The 25,776-nt window shown below is 34.5% G+C and overlaps 1 long non-coding RNA gene across 1 annotated transcript; it reads right to left on the reverse strand.

The window, feature by feature from the left end:
• Positions 1-22,394: 22,394 nt before the first annotated feature.
• On the reverse strand, positions 22,395-25,741 carry LOC127942698 (uncharacterized). Its single transcript, XR_008149379.1, has 3 exons — positions 25,366-25,741; positions 23,121-23,569; positions 22,395-22,896 (listed from the first exon to the last, which is right to left on the reverse strand). It is a non-coding gene; the product is annotated as an uncharacterized LOC127942698 (long non-coding RNA).
• Positions 25,742-25,776: the final 35 nt, after the last annotated feature.

Genomic DNA, 25,776 nt, shown 5'->3' on the forward strand with positions numbered 1-25,776 from the left:
AAACAGTCTTACAGCATTGCAAAAACATTGTGTTTCATAAGGCATAAGCATCCTGCAGTTTGGCAAGATTTGCGTTGAATATTGAATGAAACAGCTTTCTCTAATAGAGAGAAAAGCTTTTGAGCAGATTTGGGCTAGATTTCACTTCATTTGAACAGAAGTAGTATTTCAACATTACTGCTCTCAGAAACCTGTTTTTGTGCATATAACTTCTAACACATTAAAAACAGTCTTACAGCATTGCAAAAACATTGTGTTTCATAAGGCATAAGCATCATGCAGTTTGGCAAGGTTTGCACTGAATATTGAATGAAACAGCTTTCTCTAATAGAGAGAAAAGCTTTTGAGCAGATTTGGGCTAGATTTGACTTCATTTGAACAGATGCAGTATTTCAACATTACTGCTCTCAGAAACCTGTTTTTGTGCATATAACTTCTAACACATTAAAAACAGTCTTACAGCATTGCAAAAACATTGTATCTCATAAGGCATAAGCATCCTTCAGTTTGGCAAGATTTGCACTGAATATTGAATCAAACAGCTTTCTCTAATAGAGAGAAAAGCTTTTGAGCAGATTTCGGCTAGATTTCACTTCATTTGAACAGATGCAGTATTTCAACATTACTGCTCTCAGAAACCTGTTTTTGTGCATATAACTTCTAACACATTAAAAACAGTCTTACAGCATTGCAAAAACATTGTGTTTCATAAGGCATAAGCATCATGCAGTTTGGCAAAATTTGCACTGAATATTGAATGAAACAGCTTTCTCTAATAGAGAGAAAAGCTTTTGAGCAGATTTGGGCTAGATTTGACTTCATTTGAACAGAAGCAAGTATTTCAACATTACTGCTCTCAGAAACCTGTTTTTGTGCATATAACTTCTAACACATTAAAAACAGTCTTACAGCATTGCAAAAACATTGCATTTCATAAGACATAAGCATCCTGCAGTTTGGCAAGGTTTGCACTGAATATTGAATCAAACAGCTTTCTCTAATAGAGAGAAAAGCTTTTGAGCAGATTTCGGCTAGATTTCACTTCATTTGAACAGATGCAGTATTTCAACATTACTGCTCTCAGAAACCTGTTTTTGTGCATATAACTTCTAACACATTAAAAACAGTCTTACAGCATTGCAAAAACATTGTATTTCATAAGGCATAAGCATCCTTCAGTTTGGCAAGATTTGCACTGAATATTGAATGAAACAGCTTTCTCTGATAGAGAGAAAAGGTTTTGAGCAGATTTGGGTTAGATTTCACTTCATTTGAACAGAAGCAGTATTTCAACATTACTGCTCTCAGAAACCTTTTTTTGTGCATATAACTTCGAACACATTAAAAACAGTCTTACAGCATTGCAAAAACATTGTATCTCATAAGGCATAAGCATCCTTCAGTTTGGCAAGATTTGCACTGAATATTGAATCAAACAGCTTTCTCTAATAGAGAGAAAAGCTTTTGAGCAGATTTCGGCTAGATTTCACTTCATTTGAACAGATGCAGTATTTCAACATTACTGCTCTCAGAAACCTGTTTTTGTGCATATAACTTCTAACACATTAAAAACAGTCTTACAGCATTTGCAAAAACATTGTGTTTCATAAGGCATAAGCATCCTGCAGTTTGGCAAGATTTGCATTGAATATTGAATGAAACAGCTTTCTCTAATAGAGAGAAAAGCTTTTGAGCAGATTTGGGCTAGATTTGACTTCATTTGAACAGATGCAGTATTTCAACATTACTACTCTCAGAAACCTGTTTTTGTGCATATAACTTCTAACTAGGGCTGCACGTTCTCAAGTTTTTCATTAACCGTTAACCGAGGCCCTTAGCGGTTAATACTCGGTTAACCATAGTGTGCCATAGTAACCATAACCATAGTAATTTCCGGACATTGGCCGAAAAAAAAAATGAATGTCCGACAAAATTTAATCTCTCCAGTCAAATTGTCCTATTAAAACTGCCTAATAATGCCGCCCATTAACACAATCTGAATTTGAGAATAAGCCTAAAATGTATAAGGCAAAAGGTAACAAGCAGACTCCGCGGCCGCCTCGCTAAGGCTATGACTATGACTATGTTTGACACGTACAATATTTGAAAATCGATAATTATTTATTTATTTATTTAAATTACAGTTATATCTGAATTTATGTCAACCTATAGACTTTCAAATATCAAAATGTCATGAATTAATATGTATTTTTGTACAAAATGACATATAAACATATTTTCCTATTATACTTTGCCTGGAAACGCTTCCAACAAGGCGTCGGTTCTATTTCTAGCATGCACGCGTCGAGCCGCGCCTCAGCCGCGCGTCTCACGCAGGCAGTCGGCAAGCTCTAACCTGTTAACATGGGAACCGAATTAAAAACAGACACGACACGCAGCTGAGATGCTTTCGCCACGCATCCAGTGTTTCCTGACCGGCCTAATGATGCCCGGGTGTTGGCTGTTGAGATTACATCTAAGCACTGTATTGCAATACTTGCATTTTGCCCCGTCACTCGTATTAGCCCGCTTCATATTAGAAAAAATGACTTCTTCTTGTGGACATTACAAATGTCTGGGAGCGCTCTGGCGGTCTCTGGTGGTGCAAAAATGTATTACAACTAAATTCAATGCACGCCATTGACGTCACTTAACCGAGCAAAATGTTTCACTCGGTTACACAATTTTTAACGGTTAATCGGTTAACCGGTTAACCATGGACACCCCTACTTCTAACACATTAAAAACAGTCTTACAGCATTGCAAAAACATTGTGTTTCATAAGGCATAAGCATCCTGAAGTTTGGCAAGGTTTGCACTGAATATTGAATGAAACAGCTTTCTCTAATAGAGAGAAAAGCTTTTGAGCAGATTTCGGCTAGATTTCACATCATTTGAACAGATGCAGTATTTCAACATTACTGCTCTCAGAAACCTGTTTTTGTGCATATAACTTCTAACACATTAAAAACAGTCTTACAGCATTGCAAAAACATTGTATTTCATAAGGCATAAGCATCCTTCAGTTTGTCAAGATTTGCACTGACTATTGATTGAAACAGCTTTCTTCTAATAGAGAGAAAAGCTTTTCAGCAGATTTCAGCTAGATTTCACTTCATTTGAACAGAAGCAGTATTTCAACATTACTGCTCTCAGAAACCTGTTTTTGTGCATATAACTTCTAACACATTAAAAACAGTCTTACAGCATTGCAAAAACATTGTATTTCATATGGCATAAGCATCCTTCAGTTTGGCAAGATTTGCACTGAATATTGAATGAAACAGCTTTCTCTAATAGAGAGAAAAGCTTTTCAGCAGATTTCAGCTAGATTTCACTTCATTTGAACAGAAGCAGTATTTCAACATTACTGCTCTCAGAAACCTGTTTTTGTGCATATAACTTCTAACACATTAAAAACAGTCTTACAGCATTGCAAAAACATTGTGTTTCATAAGGCATAAGCATCCTGCAGTTTGGCAAGATTTGCATTGAATATTGAATGAAACAGCTTTCTCTAATAGAGAGAAAAGCTTTTGAGCAGATTTGGGCTAGATTTCACTTCATTTGAACAGAAGCAGTATTTCAACATTACTGCTCTCAGAAACCTGTTTTTGTGCATATAACTTCTAACACATTAAAAACAGTCTTACAGCATTGCAAAAACATTGTGTTTCATAAGGCATAAGCATCCTGCAGTTTGGCAAGGTTTGCACTGAATATTGAATCAAACAGCTTTCTCTAATAGAGAGAAAAGCTTTTGAGCAGATTTGGGCTAGATTTCAATTCATTTGAACAGAAGCAGTATTTCAACATTACTGCTCTCAGAAACCTGTTTTTGTGCATATAACTTCTAACACATTAAAAACAGTCTTACAGCATTGCAAAAACATTGTGTCTCATAAGGCATAAGCATCCTGCAGTTTGGCAAGATTTGCATTGAATATTGAATGAAACAGCTTTCTCTAATAGAGAGAAAAGCTTTTGAGCAGATTTGGGCTAGATTTCACTTCATTTGAACAGAAGCAGTATTTCAACATTACTGCTCTCAGAAACCTGTTTTTGTGCATATAACTTCTAACACATTAAAAACAGTCTTACAGCATTGCAAAAACATTGTGTCTCATAAGGCATAAGCATCCTGCAGTTTGGCAAGGTTTGCACTGAATATTGAATGAAACAGCTTTCTCTAATAGAGAGAAAAGCTTTTGAGCAGATTTCGGCTAGATTTCACTTCATTTGAACAGAAGCAGTATTTCAACATTACTGCTCTCAGAAACCTGTTTTTGTGCATATAACTTCTAACACATTAAAAACAGTCTTACAGCATTGCAAAAACATTGTGTTTCATAAGGCATAAGCATCCTGCAGTTTGGCAAGGTTTGCACTGAATATTGAATGAAACAGCTTTCTCTAATAGAGAGAAAAGCTTTTCAGCAGATTTCAGCTAGATTTCACTTCATTTGAACAGATGCAGTATTTCAACATTACTGCTCTCAGAAACCTGTTTTTATGCATATAACTTCTAACACATTAAAAACAGTCTTACAGCATTGCAAAAACAATGTATTTCATAAGGCATAAGCATCCTTCAGTTTGTCAAGATTTGCACTGAATATTGATTGAAACAGCTTTCTCTAATAGAGAGAAAAGCTTTTCAGCAGATATCAGCTAGATTTCACTTCATTTGAACAGAAGCAGTATTTCAACATTACTGCTCTCAGAAACCTTTTTTTGTGCATATAACTTCGAACACATTAAAAACAGTCTTACAGCATTGCAAAAACATTGTATTTCATATGGCATAAGCATCCTTCAGTTTGGCAAGGTTTGCACTGAATATTGAATGAAACAGCTTTCTCTAATAGAGAGAAAAGCTTTTTAGCAGATTTGGGCTAGATTTCACTTCATTTGAACAGAAGTAGTATTTCAACATTACTGCTCTCAGAAACCTGTTTTTGTGCATATAACTTCTAACACATTAAAAACAGTCTTACAGCATTGCAAAAACATTGTGTTTCATAAGGCATAAGCATCATGCAGTTTGGCAAGGTTTGCACTGAATATTGAATGAAACAGCTTTCTCTAATAGAGAGAAAAGCTTTTGAGCAGATTTGGGCTAGATTTGACTTCATTTGAACAGATGCAGTATTTCAACATTACTACTCTCAGAAACCTGTTTTTGTGCATATAACTTCTAACACATTAAAAACAGTCTTACAGCATTGCAAAAACATTGTATTTCATAAGGCATAAGCATCCTTCAGTTTGTCAAGATTTGCACTGAATATTGATTGAAACAGCTTTCTTCTAATAGAGAGAAAAGCTTTTCAGCAGATTTGGGCTAGATTTCACTTCATTTGAACAGATGCAGTATTTCAACATTACTGCTCTCAGAAACCTGTTTTTGTGCATATAACTTCTAACACATTAAAAACAGTCTTACAGCATTGCAAAAACATTGTGTCTCATAAGGCATAAGCATCCTGCAGTTTGGCAAGATTTGCATTGAATATTGAATGAAACAGCTTTCTCTAATAGAGAGAAAAGCTTTTGAGCAGATTTGGGCTAGATTTCACTTCATTTGAACAGAAGCAGTATTTCAACATTACTGCTCTCAGAAACCTGTTTTTGTGCATATAACTTCTAACACATTAAAAACAGTCTTACAGCATTGCAAAAACATTGTGTCTCATAAGGCATAAGCATCCTGCAGTTTGGCAAGGTTTGCACTGAATATTGAATGAAACAGCTTTCTCTAATAGAGAGAAAAGCTTTTGAGCAGATTTCGGCTAGATTTCACTTCATTTGAACAGAAGCAGTATTTCAACATTACTGCTCTCAGAAACCTGTTTTTGTGCATATAACTTCTAACACATTAAAAACAGTCTTACAGCATTGCAAAAACATTGTGTTTCATAAGGCATAAGCATCCTGCAGTTTGGCAAGGTTTGCACTGAATATTGAATGAAACAGCTTTCTCTAATAGAGAGAAAAGCTTTTCAGCAGATTTCAGCTAGATTTCACTTCATTTGAACAGATGCAGTATTTCAACATTACTGCTCTCAGAAACCTGTTTTTATGCATATAACTTCTAACACATTAAAAACAGTCTTACAGCATTGCAAAAACAATGTATTTCATAAGGCATAAGCATCCTTCAGTTTGTCAAGATTTGCACTGAATATTGATTGAAACAGCTTTCTCTAATAGAGAGAAAAGCTTTTCAGCAGATATCAGCTAGATTTCACTTCATTTGAACAGAAGCAGTATTTCAACATTACTGCTCTCAGAAACCTTTTTTTGTGCATATAACTTCGAACACATTAAAAACAGTCTTACAGCATTGCAAAAACATTGTATTTCATATGGCATAAGCATCCTTCAGTTTGGCAAGGTTTGCACTGAATATTGAATGAAACAGCTTTCTCTAATAGAGAGAAAAGCTTTTGAGCAGATTTGGGCTAGATTTCACTTCATTTGAACAGAAGCAAGTATTTCAACATTACTGCTCTCAGAAACCTGTTTTTGTGCATATAACTTCTAACACATTAAAAACAGTCTTACAGCATTTGCAAAAACATTGTGTTTCATAAGGCATAAGCATCCTGCAGTTTGGCAAGATTTGCATTGAATATTGAATGAAACAGCTTTCTCTAATAGAGAGAAAAGCTTTTTAGCAGATTTGGGCTAGATTTCACTTCATTTGAACAGAAGTAGTATTTCAACATTACTGCTCTCAGAAACCTGTTTTTGTGCATATAACTTCTAACACATTAAAAACAGTCTTACAGCATTGCAAAAACATTGTGTTTCATAAGGCATAAGCATCATGCAGTTTGGCAAGGTTTGCACTGAATATTGAATGAAACAGCTTTCTCTAATAGAGAGAAAAGCTTTTGAGCAGATTTGGGCTAGATTTGACTTCATTTGAACAGATGCAGTATTTCAACATTACTACTCTCAGAAACCTGTTTTTGTGCATATAACTTCTAACACATTAAAAACAGTCTTACAGCATTGCAAAAACATTGTATTTCATAAGGCATAAGCATCCTTCAGTTTGTCAAGATTTGCACTGAATATTGATTGAAACAGCTTTCTTCTAATAGAGAGAAAAGCTTTTCAGCAGATTTCGGCTAGATTTCACTTCATTTGAACAGATGCAGTATTTCAACATTACTGCTCTCAGAAACCTGTTTTTGTGCATATAACTTCTAACACATTAAAAACAGTCTTACAGCATTGCAAAAACATTGCGTTTCATAAGACATAAGCATCCTGCAGTTTGGCAAGGTTTGCACTGAATATTGAATCAAACAGCTTTCTCTAATAGAGAGAAAAGCTTTTGAGCAGATTTCGGCTAGATTTCACTTCATTTGAACAGATGCAGTATTTCAACATTACTGCTCTCAGAAACCTGTTTTTGTGCATATAACTTCTAACACATTAAAAACAGTCTTACAGCATTGCAAAAACATTGTATTTCATAAGGCATAAGCATCCTTCAGTTTGGCAAGATTTGCACTGAATATTGAATGAAACAGCTTTCTTTGATAGAGAGAAAAGGTTTTGAGCAGATTTGGGTTAGATTTCACTTCATTTGAACAGAAGCAGTATTTCAACATTACTGCTCTCAGAAACCTTTTTTTGTGCATATAACTTCGAACACATTAAAAACAGTCTTACAGCATTGCAAAAACATTGTGTTTCATAAGGCATAAGCATCCTGCAGTTTGGCAAGATTTGCATTGAATATTGAATGAAACAGCTTTCTCTAATAGAGAGAAAAGCTTTTGAGCAGATTTGGGCTAGATTTCACTTCATTTGAACAGAAGTAGTATTTCAACATTACTGCTCTCAGAAACCTGTTTTTGTGCATATAACTTCTAACACATTAAAAACAGTCTTACAGCATTGCAAAAACATTGTGTTTCATAAGGCATAAGCATCATGCAGTTTGGCAAGGTTTGCACTGAATATTGAATGAAACAGCTTTCTCTAATAGAGAGAAAAGCTTTTGAGCAGATTTGGGCTAGATTTGACTTCATTTGAACAGATGCAGTATTTCAACATTACTACTCTCAGAAACCTGTTTTTGTGCATATAACTTCTAACACATTAAAAACAGTCTTACAGCGTTGCAAAAACATTGTGTTTCATAAGGCATAAGCATCCTGAAGTTTGGCAAGGTTTGCACTGAATATTGAATGAAACAGCTTTCTCTAATAGAGAGAAAAGCTTTTGAGCAGATTTCGGCTAGATTTCACATCATTTGAACAGATGCAGTATTTCAACATTACTGCTCTCAGAAACCTGTTTTTGTGCATATAACTTCTAACACATTAAAAACAGTCTTACAGCATTGCAAAAACATTGTATTTCATAAGGCATAAGCATCCTTCAGTTTGTCAAGATTTGCACTGACTATTGATTGAAACAGCTTTCTTCTAATAGAGAGAAAAGCTTTTCAGCAGATTTCAGCTAGATTTCACTTCATTTGAACAGAAGCAGTATTTCAACATTACTGCTCTCAGAAACCTGTTTTTGTGCATATAACTTCTAACACATTAAAAACAGTCTTACAGCATTGCAAAAACATTGTATTTCATATGGCATAAGCATCCTTCAGTTTGGCAAGGTTTGCACTGAATATTGAATGAAACAGCTTTCTCTAATAGAGAGAAAAGCTTTTGAGCAGATTTGGGCTAGATTTCACTTCATTTGAACAGAAGTAGTATTTCAACATTACTGCTCTCAGAAACCTGTTTTTGTGCATATAACTTCTAACACATTAAAAACAGTCTTACAGCATTGCAAAAACATTGTGTTTCATAAGGCATAAGCATCATGCAGTTTGGCAAGGTTTGCACTGAATATTGAATGAAACAGCTTTCTCTAATAGAGAGAAAAGCTTTTGAGCAGATTTGGGCTAGATTTGACTTCATTTGAACAGATGCAGTATTTCAACATTACTGCTCTCAGAAACCTGTTTTTGTGCATATAACTTCTAACACATTAAAAACAGTCTTACAGCATTGCAAAAACATTGTGTTTCATAAGGCATAAGCATCCTGCAGTTTGGCAAGGTTTGCACTGAATATTGAATCAAACAGCTTTCTCTAATAGAGAGAAAAGCTTTTGAGCAGATTTCGGCTAGATTTCACTTCATTTGAACAGATGCAGTATTTCAACATTACTGCTCTCAGAAACCTGTTTTTTTGCATATAACTTCTAACACATTAAAAACAGTCTTACAGCATTGCAAAAACATTGTATTTCATAAGGCATAAGCATCCTTCAGTTTGTCAAGATTTGCACTGAATATTGATTGAAACAGCTTTCTCTAATAGAGAGAAAAGCTTTTCAGCAGATTTCAGCTAGATTTCACTTCATTTGAACAGAAGCAGTATTTCAACATTACTGCTCTCAGAAACCTGTTTTTGTGCATATAACTTCTAACACATTAAAAACAGTCTTACAGCATTGCAAAAACATTGTATTTCATAAGGCATAAGCATCCTTCAGTTTGGCAAGATTTGCACTGAATATTGAATGAAACAGCTTTCTCTAATAGAGAGAAAAGCTTTTGAGCAGATTTGGGCTAGATTTCACTTCATTTGAACAGAAGCAAGTATTTCAACATTACTGCTCTCAGAAACCTGTTTTTGTGCATATAACTTCTAACACATTAAAAACAGTCTTACAGCATTGCAAAAACATTGTGTTTCATATGGCATAAGCATCCTTCAGTTTGGCAAGGTTTGCACTGAATATTGAATGAAACAGCTTTCTCTAATAGAGAGAAAAGCTTTTGAGCAGATTTGGGCTAGATTTCACTTCATTTGAACAGAAGTAGTATTTCAACATTACTGCTCTCAGAAACCTGTTTTTGTGCATATAACTTCTAACACATTAAAAACAGTCTTACAGCATTGCAAAAACATTGTGTTTCATAAGGCATAAGCATCATTCAGTTTGGCAAGGTTTGCACTGAATATTGAATGAAACAGCTTTCTCTAATAGAGAGAAAAGCTTTTGAGCAGATTTGGGCTAGATTTGACTTCATTTGAACAGATGCAGTATTTCAACATTACTGCTCTCAGAAACCTGTTTTTGTGCATATAACTTCTAACACATTAAAAACAGTCTTACAGCATTGCAAAAACATTGTATTTCATAAGGCATAAGCATCCTTCAGTTTGGCAAGATTTGCACTGAATATTGAATCAAACAGCTTTCTCTAATAGAGAGAAAAGCTTTTGAGCAGATTTGGGCTAGATTTCACTTCATTTGAACAGATGCAGTATTTCAACATTACTGCTCTCAGAAACCTGTTTCTGTGCATATAACTTCTAACACATTAAAAACAGTCTTACAGCATTGCAAAAACATTGTGTTTCATAAGGCATAAGCATCCTGCAGTTTGGCAAGGTTTGCACTGAATATTGAATGAAACAGCTTTCTCTAATAGAGAGAAAAGCTTTTGAACAGATTTCAGCTAGATTTCACTTCATTTGAACAGAAGCAGTATTTCAACATTACTGCTCTCAGAAACCTGTTTTTGTGCATATAACTTCTAACACATTAAAAACAGTCTTACAACATTGCAAAAACATTGTATTTCATAAGGCATAAGCATCCTTCAGTTTGGCAAGATTTGCACTGAATATTGAATCAAACAGCTTTCTCTAATAGAGAGAAAAGCTTTTGAGCAGATTTCGGCTAGATTTCACTTCATTTGAACAGATGCAGTATTTCAACATTTACTGCTGTCAGAAACCTGTTTTTGTGCATTTAACTTCTAACACATTAAAAACAGTCTTACAGCATTGCAAAAACATTGTGTTTCATAAGGCATAAGCATCCTGCAGTTTGGCAAGGTTTGCACTGAATATTGAATCAAACAGCTTTCTCTAATAGAGAGAAAAGCTTTTGAGCAGATTTCGGCTAGATTTCACTTCATTTGAACAGATGCAGTATTTCAACATTACTGCTCTCAGAAACCTGTTTTTGTGCATATAACTTCTAACACATTAAAAACAGTCTTACAGCATTGCAAAAACATTGTGTCTCATAAGGCATAAGCATCCTGCAGTTTGGCAAGGTTTGCACTGAATATTGAATGAAACAGCTTTCTCTAATAGAGAGAAAAGCTTTTGAGCAGATTTCGGCTAGATTTCACTTCATTTGAACAGAAGCAGTATTTCAACATTACTGCTCTCAGAAACCTGTTTTTGTGCATATAACTTCTAACACATTAAAAACAGTCTTACAGCATTGCAAAAACATTGTGTTTCATAAGGCATAAGCATCCTGCAGTTTGGCAAGGTTTGCACTGAATATTGAATGAAACAGCTTTCTCTAATAGAGAGAAAAGCTTTTCAGCAGATTTCAGCTAGATTTCACTTCATTTGAACAGATGCAGTATTTCAACATTACTGCTCTCAGAAACCTGTTTTTATGCATATAACTTCTAACACATTAAAAACAGTCTTACAGCATTGCAAAAACAATGTATTTCATAAGGCATAAGCATCCTTCAGTTTGTCAAGATTTGCACTGAATATTGATTGAAACAGCTTTCTCTAATAGAGAGAAAAGCTTTTCAGCAGATATCAGCTAGATTTCACTTCATTTGAACAGAAGCAGTATTTCAACATTACTGCTCTCAGAAACCTTTTTTTGTGCATATAACTTCGAACACATTAAAAACAGTCTTACAGCATTGCAAAAACATTGTATTTCATATGGCATAAGCATCCTTCAGTTTGGCAAGGTTTGCACTGAATATTGAATGAAACAGCTTTCTCTAATAGAGAGAAAAGCTTTTGAGCAGATTTGGGCTAGATTTCACTTCATTTGAACAGAAGCAAGTATTTCAACATTACTGCTCTCAGAAACCTGTTTTTGTGCATATAACTTCTAACACATTAAAAACAGTCTTACAGCATTTGCAAAAACATTGTGTTTCATAAGGCATAAGCATCCTGCAGTTTGGCAAGATTTGCATTGAATATTGAATGAAACAGCTTTCTCTAATAGAGAGAAAAGCTTTTTAGCAGATTTGGGCTAGATTTCACTTCATTTGAACAGAAGTAGTATTTCAACATTACTGCTCTCAGAAACCTGTTTTTGTGCATATAACTTCTAACACATTAAAAACAGTCTTACAGCATTGCAAAAACATTGTGTTTCATAAGGCATAAGCATCATGCAGTTTGGCAAGGTTTGCACTGAATATTGAATGAAACAGCTTTCTCTAATAGAGAGAAAAGCTTTTGAGCAGATTTGGGCTAGATTTGACTTCATTTGAACAGATGCAGTATTTCAACATTACTACTCTCAGAAACCTGTTTTTGTGCATATAACTTCTAACACATTAAAAACAGTCTTACAGCATTGCAAAAACATTGTATTTCATAAGGCATAAGCATCCTTCAGTTTGTCAAGATTTGCACTGAATATTGATTGAAACAGCTTTCTTCTAATAGAGAGAAAAGCTTTTCAGCAGATTTCGGCTAGATTTCACTTCATTTGAACAGATGCAGTATTTCAACATTACTGCTCTCAGAAACCTGTTTTTGTGCATATAACTTCTAACACATTAAAAACAGTCTTACAGCATTGCAAAAACATTGCGTTTCATAAGACATAAGCATCCTGCAGTTTGGCAAGGTTTGCACTGAATATTGAATCAAACAGCTTTCTCTAATAGAGAGAAAAGCTTTTGAGCAGATTTCGGCTAGATTTCACTTCATTTGAACAGATGCAGTATTTCAACATTACTGCTCTCAGAAACCTGTTTTTGTGCATATAACTTCTAACACATTAAAAACAGTCTTACAGCATTGCAAAAACATTGTATTTCATAAGGCATAAGCATCCTTCAGTTTGGCAAGATTTGCACTGAATATTGAATGAAACAGCTTTCTTTGATAGAGAGAAAAGGTTTTGAGCAGATTTGGGTTAGATTTCACTTCATTTGAACAGAAGCAGTATTTCAACATTACTGCTCTCAGAAACCTTTTTTTGTGCATATAACTTCGAACACATTAAAAACAGTCTTACAGCATTGCAAAAACATTGTGTTTCATAAGGCATAAGCATCCTGCAGTTTGGCAAGATTTGCATTGAATATTGAATGAAACAGCTTTCTCTAATAGAGAGAAAAGCTTTTGAGCAGATTTGGGCTAGATTTCACTTCATTTGAACAGAAGTAGTATTTCAACATTACTGCTCTCAGAAACCTGTTTTTGTGCATATAACTTCTAACACATTAAAAACAGTCTTACAGCATTGCAAAAACATTGTGTTTCATAAGGCATAAGCATCATGCAGTTTGGCAAGGTTTGCACTGAATATTGAATGAAACAGCTTTCTCTAATAGAGAGAAAAGCTTTTGAGCAGATTTGGGCTAGATTTGACTTCATTTGAACAGATGCAGTATTTCAACATTACTACTCTCAGAAACCTGTTTTTGTGCATATAACTTCTAACACATTAAAAACAGTCTTACAGCGTTGCAAAAACATTGTGTTTCATAAGGCATAAGCATCCTGAAGTTTGGCAAGGTTTGCACTGAATATTGAATGAAACAGCTTTCTCTAATAGAGAGAAAAGCTTTTGAGCAGATTTCGGCTAGATTTCACATCATTTGAACAGATGCAGTATTTCAACATTACTGCTCTCAGAAACCTGTTTTTGTGCATATAACTTCTAACACATTAAAAACAGTCTTACAGCATTGCAAAAACATTGTATTTCATAAGGCATAAGCATCCTTCAGTTTGTCAAGATTTGCACTGACTATTGATTGAAACAGCTTTCTTCTAATAGAGAGAAAAGCTTTTCAGCAGATTTCAGCTAGATTTCACTTCATTTGAACAGAAGCAGTATTTCAACATTACTGCTCTCAGAAACCTGTTTTTGTGCATATAACTTCTAACACATTAAAAACAGTCTTACAGCATTGCAAAAACATTGTATTTCATATGGCATAAGCATCCTTCAGTTTGGCAAGGTTTGCACTGAATATTGAATGAAACAGCTTTCTCTAATAGAGAGAAAAGCTTTTGAGCAGATTTGGGCTAGATTTCACTTCATTTGAACAGAAGTAGTATTTCAACATTACTGCTCTCAGAAACCTGTTTTTGTGCATATAACTTCTAACACATTAAAAACAGTCTTACAGCATTGCAAAAACATTGTGTTTCATAAGGCATAAGCATCATGCAGTTTGGCAAGGTTTGCACTGAATATTGAATGAAACAGCTTTCTCTAATAGAGAGAAAAGCTTTTGAGCAGATTTGGGCTAGATTTGACTTCATTTGAACAGATGCAGTATTTCAACATTACTGCTCTCAGAAACCTGTTTTTGTGCATATAACTTCTAACACATTAAAAACAGTCTTACAGCATTGCAAAAACATTGTGTTTCATAAGGCATAAGCATCCTGCAGTTTGGCAAGGTTTGCACTGAATATTGAATCAAACAGCTTTCTCTAATAGAGAGAAAAGCTTTTGAGCAGATTTCGGCTAGATTTCACTTCATTTGAACAGATGCAGTATTTCAACATTACTGCTCTCAGAAACCTGTTTTTTTGCATATAACTTCTAACACATTAAAAACAGTCTTACAGCATTGCAAAAACATTGTATTTCATAAGGCATAAGCATCCTTCAGTTTGTCAAGATTTGCACTGAATATTGATTGAAACAGCTTTCTCTAATAGAGAGAAAAGCTTTTCAGCAGATTTCAGCTAGATTTCACTTCATTTGAACAGAAGCAGTATTTCAACATTACTGCTCTCAGAAACCTGTTTTTGTGCATATAACTTCTAACACATTAAAAACAGTCTTACAGCATTGCAAAAACATTGTATTTCATAAGGCATAAGCATCCTTCAGTTTGGCAAGATTTGCACTGAATATTGAATGAAACAGCTTTCTCTAATAGAGAGAAAAGCTTTTGAGCAGATTTGGGCTAGATTTCACTTCATTTGAACAGAAGCAAGTATTTCAACATTACTGCTCTCAGAAACCTGTTTTTGTGCATATAACTTCTAACACATTAAAAACAGTCTTACAGCATTGCAAAAACATTGTGTTTCATATGGCATAAGCATCCTTCAGTTTGGCAAGGTTTGCACTGAATATTGAATGAAACAGCTTTCTCTAATAGAGAGAAAAGCTTTTGAGCAGATTTGGGCTAGATTTCACTTCATTTGAACAGAAGTAGTATTTCAACATTACTGCTCTCAGAAACCTGTTTTTGTGCATATAACTTCTAACACATTAAAAACAGTCTTACAGCATTGCAAAAACATTGTGTTTCATAAGGCATAAGCATCATTCAGTTTGGCAAGGTTTGCACTGAATATTGAATGAAACAGCTTTCTCTAATAGAGAGAAAAGCTTTTGAGCAGATTTGGGCTAGATTTGACTTCATTTGAACAGATGCAGTATTTCAACATTACTGCTCTCAGAAACCTGTTTTTGTGCATATAACTTCTAACACATTAAAAACAGTCTTACAGCATTGCAAAAACATTGTATTTCATAAGGCATAAGCATCCTTCAGTTTGGCAAGATTTGCACTGAATATTGAATCAAACAGCTTTCTCTAATAGAGAGAAAAGCTTTTGAGCAGATTTGGGCTAGATTTCACTTCATTTGAACAGATGCAGTATTTCAACATTACTGCTCTCAGAAACCTGTTTCTGTGCATATAACTTCTAACACATTAAAAACAGTCTTACAGCATTGCAAAAACATTGTGTTTCATAAGGCATAAGCATCCTGCAGTTTGGCAAGGTTTGCACTGAATATTGAATGAAACAGCTTTCTCTAATAGAGAGAAAAGCTTTTGAACAGATTTCAGCTAGATTTCACTTCATTTGAACAGAAGCAGTATTTCAACATTACTGCTCTCAGAAACCTGTTTTTGTGCATATAACTTCTAACACATTAAAAACAGTCTTACAACATTGCAAAAACATTGTATTTCATAAGGCATAAGCATCCTTCAGTTTGGCAAGATTTGCACTGAATATTGAATCAAACAGCTTTCTCTAATAGAGAGAAAAGCTTTTGAGCAGATTTCGGCTAGATTTCACTTCATTTGAACAGATGCAGTATTTCAACATTTACTGCTGTCAGAAACCTGTTTTTGTGCATTTAACTTCTAACACATTAAAAACAGTCTACAGCATTGCAAAAACATTGTGTTTCATAAGGCATAAGCATCCTGCAGTTTGGCAAGGTTTGCATTGAATATTGAATGAAACAGCTTTCTCTAATAGAGAGAAAAGCTTTTGAGCAGATTTGGGCTAGATTTCACTTCATTTGAACAGAAGCAGTATTTCAACATTACTGCTCTCAGAAACCTGTTTCTGTGCATATAACTTCTAACACATTAAAAACAGTCTTACAGCATTGCAAAAACATTGTGTTTCATAAGGCATAAGCATCCTGCAGTTTGGCAAGGTTTGCACTGAATATTGAATGAAACAGCTTTCTCTAATAGAGAGAAAAGCTTTTGAACAGATTTCGGCTAGATTTCACTTCATTTGAACAGATGCAGTATTTCAACATTACTGCTCTCAGAAACCTGTTTTTGTGCATATAACTTCTAACACATTAAAAACAGTCTTACAGCATTGCAAAAACATTGTATTTCATAAGGCATAAGCATCCTTCAGTTTGGCAAGATTTGCACTGAATATTGAATGAAACAGCTTTCTCTGATAGAGAGAAAAGGTTTTGAGCAGATTTGAGCTAGATTTCACTTCATTCGAACAGAAGCAGTATTTCAACATTACTGCTCTCAGAAACCTTTTTTTGTGCATATAACTTCGAACACATTAAAAACAGTCTTACAGCATTGCAAAAACATTGTATTTCATATGGCATAAGCATCCTTCAGTTTGGCAAGGTTTGCACTGAATATTGAATGAAACAGCTTTCTCTAATAGAGAGAAAAGCTTTTGAGCAGATTTGGGCTAGATTTCACTTCATTTGAACAGAAGCAAGTATTTCAACATTACTGCTCTCAGAAACCTGTTTTTGTGCATATAACTTCTAACACATTAAAAACAGTCTTACAGCATTTGCAAAAACATTGTGTTTCATAAGGCATAAGCATCCTGCAGTTTGGCAAGATTTGCATTGAATATTGAATGAAACAGCTTTCTCTAATAGAGAGAAAAGCTTTTGAGCAGATTTGGGCTAGATTTCACTTCATTTGAACAGAAGTAGTATTTCAACATTTACTGCTGTCAGAAACCTGTTTTTGTGCATATAACTTCTAACACATTAAAAACAGTCTTACAGCATTGCAAAAACATTGTGTTTCATAAGGCATAAGCATCATGCAGTTTGGCAAAATTTGCACTGAATATTGAATGAAACAGCTTTCTCTAATAGAGAGAAAAGCTTTTGAGCAGATTTGGGCTAGATTTGACTTCATTTGAACAGAAGCAAGTATTTCAACATTACTGCTCTCAGAAACCTGTTTTTGTGCATATAACTTCTAACACATTAAAAACAGTCTTACAGCATTGCAAAAATATTGTGTTTCATAAGGCATAAGCATCCTGCAGTTTGGCAAGATTTGCACTGAATATTGAATGAAACAGCTTTCTCTGATAGAGAGAAAAGGTTTTGAGCAGATTTGGGCTAGATTTCACTTCATTTGAACAGAAGCAGTATTTCAACATTACTGCTCTCAGAAACCTGTTTTTGTGCATATAACTTCTAACACATTAAAAACAGTCTTACAGCATTGCAAAAACATTGTGTTTCATAAGGCATAAGCATCCTGTAGTTTGGCAAGGTTTGCACTGAATATTGAATGAAACAGCTTTCTCTAATAGAGAGAAAAGCTTTTGAGCAGATTTGGGCTAGATTTCACATCATTTGAACAGATGCAGTATTTCAACATTACTGCTCTCAGAAACCTGTTTTTGTGCATATAACTTCTAACACATTAAAAACAGTCTTACAGCATTGCAAAAACATTGTATTTCATAAGGCATAAGCATCCTTCAGTTTGGCAAGATTTGCACTGAATATTGAATCAAACAGCTTTCTCTAATAGAGAGAAAAGCTTTTGAGCAGATTTCGGCTAGATTTCACTTCATTTGAACAGATGCAGTATTTCAACATTTACTGCTCTCAGAAACCTGTTTTTGTGCATATAACTTCTAACACATTAAAAACAGTCTTACAGCATTGCAAAAACATTGTGTTTCATAAGGCATAAGCATCATGCAGTTTGGCAAAATTTGCACTGAATATTGAATGAAACAGCTTTCTCTAATAGAGAGAAAAGCTTTTGAGCAGATTTGGGCTAGATTTGACTTCATTTGAACAGAAGCAAGTATTTCAACATTACTGCTCTCAGAAACCTGTTTTTGTGCATATAACTTCTAACACATTAAAAACAGTCTTACAGCATTGCAAAAATATTGTGCTTCATAAGGCATAAGCATCCTGCAGTTTGGCAAGATTTGCACTGAATATTGAATGAAACAGGTTTCTCTAATAGAGAGAAAAGCTTTTGAGCAGATTTGGGCTAGATTTCACTTCATTTGAACAGAAGCAGTATTTCAACATTACTGCTCTCAGAAACCTGTTTTTGTGCATATAACTTCTAACACATTAAAAACAGTCTTACGGCATTGCAAAAACATTGTGTTTCATAAGGCATAAGCATCCTGTAGTTTGGCAAGGTTTGCACTGAATATTGAATGAAACAGCTTTCTGTAATAGAGAGAAAAGCTTTTGAGCAGATTTCGGCTAGATTTCACATCATTTGAACAGATGCAGTATTTCAACATTACTGCTCTCAGAAACCTGTTTTTGTGCATATAACTTCTAACACATTAAAAACAGTCTTACAGCATTGCAAAAACATTGTATTTCATAAGGCATAAGCATCCTTCAGTTTGTCAAGATTTGCACTGAATATTGATTGAAACAGCTTTCTTCTAATAGAGAGAAAAGCTTTTCAGCAGATTTCAGCTAGATTTCACTTCATTTGAACAGAAGCAGTATTTCAACATTACTGCTCTCAGAAACCTGTTTTTGTGCATATAACTTCTAACACATTAAAAACAGTCTTACAGCATTGCAAAAACATTGTGTTTCATAAGGCATAAGCATCCTGCAGTTTGGCAAGGTTTGCACTGAATATTGAATCAAACAGCTTTATCTAATAGAGAGAAAAGCTTTTGAGCAGATTTCGGCTAGATTTGACTTCATTTGAACAGATGCAGTATTTCAACATTAATGCTCTCAGAAACCTGTTTTTGTGCATATAACTTCTAACACATTAAAAACAGTCTTACAGCATTGCAAAAACATTGTGTTTCATAAGGCATAAGCATCCTGCAGTTTGGCAAGGTTTGCACTGAATATTGAATCAAACAGCTTTCTCTAATAGAGAGAAAAGCTTTTGAGCAGATTTCGGCTAGATTTCACTTCATTTGAACAGATGCAGTATTTCAACATTACTGCTCTCAGAAACCTGTTTTTGTGCATATAACTTCTAACACATTAAAAACAGTCTTACAGCATTGCAAAAACATTGTATTTCATATGGCATAAGCATCCTTCAGTTTGGCAAGATTTGCACTGAATATTGAATGAAACAGCTTTCTCTAATAGAGAGAAAAGCTTTTGAGCAGATTTGGGCTAGATTTCACTTCATTTGAACAGAAGCAGTATTTCAACATTACTGCTCTCAGAAACCTGTTTCTGTGCATATAACTTCTAACACATTAAAAACAGTCTTACAGCATTGCAAAAACATTGTGTTTCATAAGGCATAAGCATCCTGCAGTTTGGCAAGGTTTGCACTGAATATTGAATGAAACAGCTTTCTCTAATAGAGAGAAAAGCTTTTGAACAGATTTCAGCTAGATTTCACTTCATTTGAACAGAAGCAGTATTTCAACATTACTGCTCTCAGAAACCTGTTTTTGTGCATATAACTTCTAACACATTAAAAACAGTCTTACAGCATTGCAAAAACATTGTGTTTCATAAGGCATAAGCATCCTGCAGTTTGGCAAGGTTTGCACTGAATATTGAATCAAACAGCTTTCTCTAATAGAGAGAAAAGCTTTTGAGCAGATTTCGGCTAGATTTCACTTTATTTGAACAGATGCAGTATTTCAACATTACTGCTCTCAGAAACCTGTTTTTGTGCATATAACTTCTAACACATTAAAAACAGTCTTACAGCATTGCAAAAACATTGTATTTCATAAGGCATAAGCATCCTTCAGTTTGGCAAGATTTGCACTGAATATTGAATGAAACAGCTTTCTCTGATAGAGAGAAAAGGTTTTGAGCAGATTTGGGCTAGATTTCACTTCATTTGAACAGAAGCAGTATTTCAACATTACTGCTCTCAGAAACCTTTTTTTGTGCATATAACTTCGAACACATTAAAAACAGTCTTACAGCATTGCAAAAACATTGTATTTCATATGGCATAAGCATCCTTCAGTTTGGCAAGGTTTGCACTGAATATTGAATGAAACAGCTTTCTCTAATAGAGAGAAAAGCTTTTGAGCAGATTTGGGCTAGATTTCACTTCATTTGAACAGAAGCAAGTATTTCAACATTACTGCTCTCAGAAACCTGTTTTTGTGCATATAACTTCTAACACATTAAAAACAGTCTTACAGCATTTGCAAAAACATTGTGTTTCATAAGGCATAAGCATCCTGCAGTTCGGCAAGATTTGCATTGAATATTGAATGAAACAGCTTTCTCTAATAGAGAGAAAAGCTTTTGAGCAGATTTGGGCTAGATTTCACTTCATTTGAACAGAAGCAGTATTTCAACATTACTGCTCTCAGAAACCTTTTTTTGTGCATATAACTTCTAACACATTAAAAACAGTCTTACAGCATTGCAAAAACATTGTATTTCATATGGCATAAGCATCCTTCAGTTTGGCAAGGTTTGCACTGAATATTGAATGAAACAGCTTTCTCTAATAGAGAGAAAAGGTTTTGAGCAGATTTGGGCTAGATTTCACTTCATTTGAACAGAAGCAAGTATTTCAACATTACTGCTCTCAGAAACCTGTTTTTGTGCATATAACTTCTAACACATTAAAAACAGTCTTACAGCATTGCAAAAACATTGTGTTTCATAAGGCATAAGCATCCTGTAGTTTGGCAAGGTTTGCACTGAATATTGAATGAAACAGCTTTCTCTAATAGAGAGAAAAGCTTTTGAGCAGATTTCGGCTAGATTTCACATCATTTGAACAGATGCAGTATTTCAACATTACTGCTCTCAGAAACCTGTTTTTGTGCATATAACTTCTAACACATTAAAAACAGTCTTACAGCATTGCAAAAACATTGTATTTCATATGGCATAAGCATCCTTCAGTTTGTCAAGATTTGCACTGAATATTGATTGAAACAGCTTTCTCTAATAGAGAGAAAAGCTTTTGAGCAGATTTGGGCTAGATTTCACTTCATTTGAACAGAAGCAGTATTTCAACATTACTGCTCTCAGAAACCTGTTTCTGTGCATATAACTTCTAACACATTAAAAACAGTCTTACAGCATTGCAAAAACATTGTGTTTCATAAGGCATAAGCATCCTGCAGTTTGGCAAGGTTTGCACTGAATATTGAATGAAACAGCTTTCTCTAATAGAGAGAAAAGCTTTTGAACAGATTTCAGCTAGATTTCACTTCATTTGAACAGAAGCAGTATTTCAACATTACTGCTCTCAGAAACCTGTTTTTGTGCATATAACTTCTAACACATTAAAAACAGTCTTACAGCATTGCAAAAACATTGTGTTTCATAAGGCATAAGCATCCTGCAGTTTGGCAAGGTTTGCACTGAATATTGAATCAAACAGCTTTCTCTAATAGAGAGAAAAGCTTTTGAGCAGATTTCGGCTAGATTTCACTTCATTTGAACAGATGCAGTATTTCAACATTACTGCTCTCAGAAACCTGTTTTTGTGCATATAACTTCTAACACATTAAAAACAGTCTTACAGCATTGCAAAAACATTGTATTTCATAAGGCATAAGCATCCTTCAGTTTGGCAAGATTTGCACTGAATATTGAATGAAACAGCTTTCTCTGATAGAGAGAAAAGGTTTTGAGCAGATTTGGGCTAGATTTCACTTCATTTGAACAGAAGCAGTATTTCAAAATTACTGCTCTCAGAAACCTTTTTTTGTGCATATAACTTCGAACACATTAAAAACAGTCTTACAGCATTGCAAAAACATTGTATTTCATATGGCATAAGCATCCTTCAGTTTGGCAAGGTTTGCACTGAATATTGAATGAAACAGCTTTCTCTAATAGAGAGAAAAGCTTTTGAACAGATTTGGGCTAGATTTCACTTCATTTGAACAGAAGCAAGTATTTCAACATTACTGCTCTCAGAAACCTGTTTTTGTGCATATAACTTCTAACACATTAAAAACAGTCTTACAGCATTTGCAAAAACATTGTGTTTCATAAGGCATAAGCATCCTGCAGTTTGGCAAGATTTGCATTGAATATTGAATGAAACAGCTTTCTCTAATAGAGAGAAAAGCTTTTGAGCAGATTTGGGCTAGATTTCACTTCATTTGAACAGAAGTAGTATTTCAACATTACTGCTCTCAGAAACCTGTTTTTGTGCATATAACTTCTAACACATTAAAAACAGTCTTACAGCATTGCAAAAACATTGTGTTTCATAAGGCATAAGCATCATGCAGTTTGGCAAGGTTTGCACTGAATATTGAATGAAACAGCTTTCTCTAATAGAGAGAAAAGCTTTTGAGCAGATTTGGGCTAGATTTGACTTCATTTGAACAGATGCAGTATTTCAACATTACTGCTCTCAGAAACCTGTTTTGTGCATATAACTTCTAACACATTAAAAACAGTCTTACAGCATTGCAAAAACATTGTATTTCATATGGCATAAGCATCCTTCAGTTTGGCAAGGTTTGCACTGAATATTGAATGAAACAGCTTTCTCTAATAGAGAGAAAAGCTTTTGAGCAGATTTGGGCTAGATTTCACTTCATTTGAACAGAAGCAAGTATTTCAACATTACTGCTCTCAGAAACCTGTTTTTGTGCATATAACTTCTAACACATTAAAAACAGTCTTACAGCATTTGCAAAAACATTGTGTTTCATAAGGCATAAGCATCCTGCAGTTTGGCAAGATTTGCATTGAATATTGAATGAAACAGCTTTCTCTAATAGAGAGAAAAGCTTTTGAGCAGATTTGGGCTAGATTTCACTTCATTTGAACAGAAGTAGTATTTCAACATTACTGCTCTCAGAAACCTGTTTTTGTGCATATAACTTCTAACACATTAAAAACAGTCTTACAGCATTGCAAAAACATTGTGTTTCATAAGGCATAAGCATCATGCAGTTTGGCAAGGTTTGCACTGAATATTGAATGAAACAGCTTTCTCTAATAGAGAGAAAAGCTTTTGAGCAGATTTGGGCTAGATTTGACTTCATTTGAACAGATGCAGTATTTCAACATTACTGCTCTCAGAAACCTGTTTTGTGCATATAACTTCTAACACATTAAAAACAGTCTTACAGCATTGCAAAAACATTGTATTTCATAAGGCATAAGCATCCTTCAGTTTGGCAAGATTTGCACTGAATATTGAATCAAACAGCTTTCTCTAATAGAGAGAAAAGCTTTTGAGCAGATTTCGGCTAGATTTCACTTCATTTGAACAGATGCAGTATTTCAACATTTACTGCTCTCAGAAACCTGTTTTTGTGCATATAACTTCTAACACATTAAAAACAGTCTTACAGCATTGCAAAAACATTGTGTTTCATAAGGCATAAGCATCATGCAGTTTGGCAAAATTTGCACTGAATATTGAATGAAACAGCTTTCTCTAATAGAGAGAAAGGCTTTTGAGCAGATTTGGGCTAGATTTGACTTCATTTGAACAGAAGCAAGTATTTCAACATTACTGCTCTCAGAAACCTGTTTTTGTGCATATAACTTCTAACACATTAAAAACAGTCTTACAGCATTGCAAAAATATTGTGCTTCATAAGGCATAAGCATCCTGCAGTTTGGCAAGATTTGCACTGAATATTGAATGAAACAGGTTTCTCTAATAGAGAGAAAAGCTTTTGAGCAGATTTGGGCTAGATTTCACTTCATTTGAACAGAAGCAGTATTTCAACATTACTGCTCTCAGAAACCTGTTTTTGTGCATATAACTTCTAACACATTAAAAACAGTCTTACAGCATTCCAAAAACATTGTGTTTCATAAGGCATAAGCATCCTGTAGTTTGGCAAGGTTTGCACTGAATATTGAATGAAACAGCTTTCTCTAATAGAGAGAAAAGCTTTTGAGCAGATTTCGGCTAGATTTCACATCATTTGAACAGATGCAGTATTTCAACATTACTGCTCTCAGAAACCTGTTTTTGTGCATATAACTTCTAACACATTAAAAACAGTCTTACAGCATTGCAAAAACATTGTGTTTCATAAGGCATAAGCATCCTGCAGTTTGGCAAGGTTTGCACTGAATATTGAATCAAACAGCTTTCTTCTAATAGAGAGAAAAGCTTTTGAGCAGATTTCGGCTAGATTTCACTTCATTTGAACAGATGCAGTATTTCAACATTACTGCTCTCAGAAACCTGTTTTTGTGCATATAACTTCTAACACATTAAAAACAGTCTTACAGCATTGCAAAAACATTGTATTTCATATGGCATAAGCATCCTTCAGTTTGGCAAGATTTGCACTGAATATTGAATGAAACAGCTTTCTCTGATAGAGAGAAAAGGTTTTGAGCAGATTTGGGCTAGATTTCACTTCATTTGAACAGAAGCAGTATTTCAACATTACTGCTCTCAGAAACCTTTTTTTGTGCATATAACTTCGAACACATTAAAAACAGTCTTACAGCATTGCAAAAACATTGTATTTCATATGGCATAAGCATCCTTCAGTTTGGCAAGGTTTGCACTGAATATTGAATGAAACAGCTTTCTCTGATAGAGAGAAAAGCTTTTGAGCAGATTTGGGCTAGATTTCACTTCATTTGAACAGAAGCAAGTATTTCAACATTACTGATCTCAGAAACCTGTTTTTGTGCATATAACTTCGAACACATTAAAAACAGTCTTACAGCATTGCAAAAACATTGTATTTCATATGGCATAAGCATCCTTCAGTTTGGCAAGGTTTGCACTGAATATTGAATGAAACAGCTTTCTCTAATAGAGAGAAAAGCTTTTGAGCAGATTTGGGCTAGATTTCACTTCATTTGAACAGAAGCAAGTATTTCAACATTACTGCTCTCAGAAACCTGTTTTTGTGCATATAACTTCTAACACATTAAAAACAGTCTTACAGCATTTGCAAAAACATTGTGTTTCATAAGGCATAAGCATCCTGCAGTTTGGCAAGATTTGCATTGAATATTGAATGAAACAGCTTTCTCTAATAGAGAGAAAAGCTTTTGAGCAGATTTGGGCTAGATTTCACTTCATTTGAACAGAAGTAGTATTTCAACATTACTGCTCTCAGAAACCTGTTTTTGTGCATATAACTTCTAACACATTAAAAACAGTCTTACAGCATTGCAAAAACATTGTGTTTCATAAGGCATAAGCATCATGCAGTTTGGCAAGGTTTGCACTGAATATTGAATGAAACAGCTTTCTCTAATAGAGAGAAAAGCTTTTGAGCAGTTTTGGGCTAGATTTCACTTCATTTG

Source organism: Carassius gibelio, chromosome A22, assembly GCF_023724105.1.
Source record: "Carassius gibelio isolate Cgi1373 ecotype wild population from Czech Republic chromosome A22, carGib1.2-hapl.c, whole genome shotgun sequence".
Lineage (NCBI taxonomy): Eukaryota > Metazoa > Chordata > Actinopteri > Cypriniformes > Cyprinidae > Carassius > Carassius gibelio.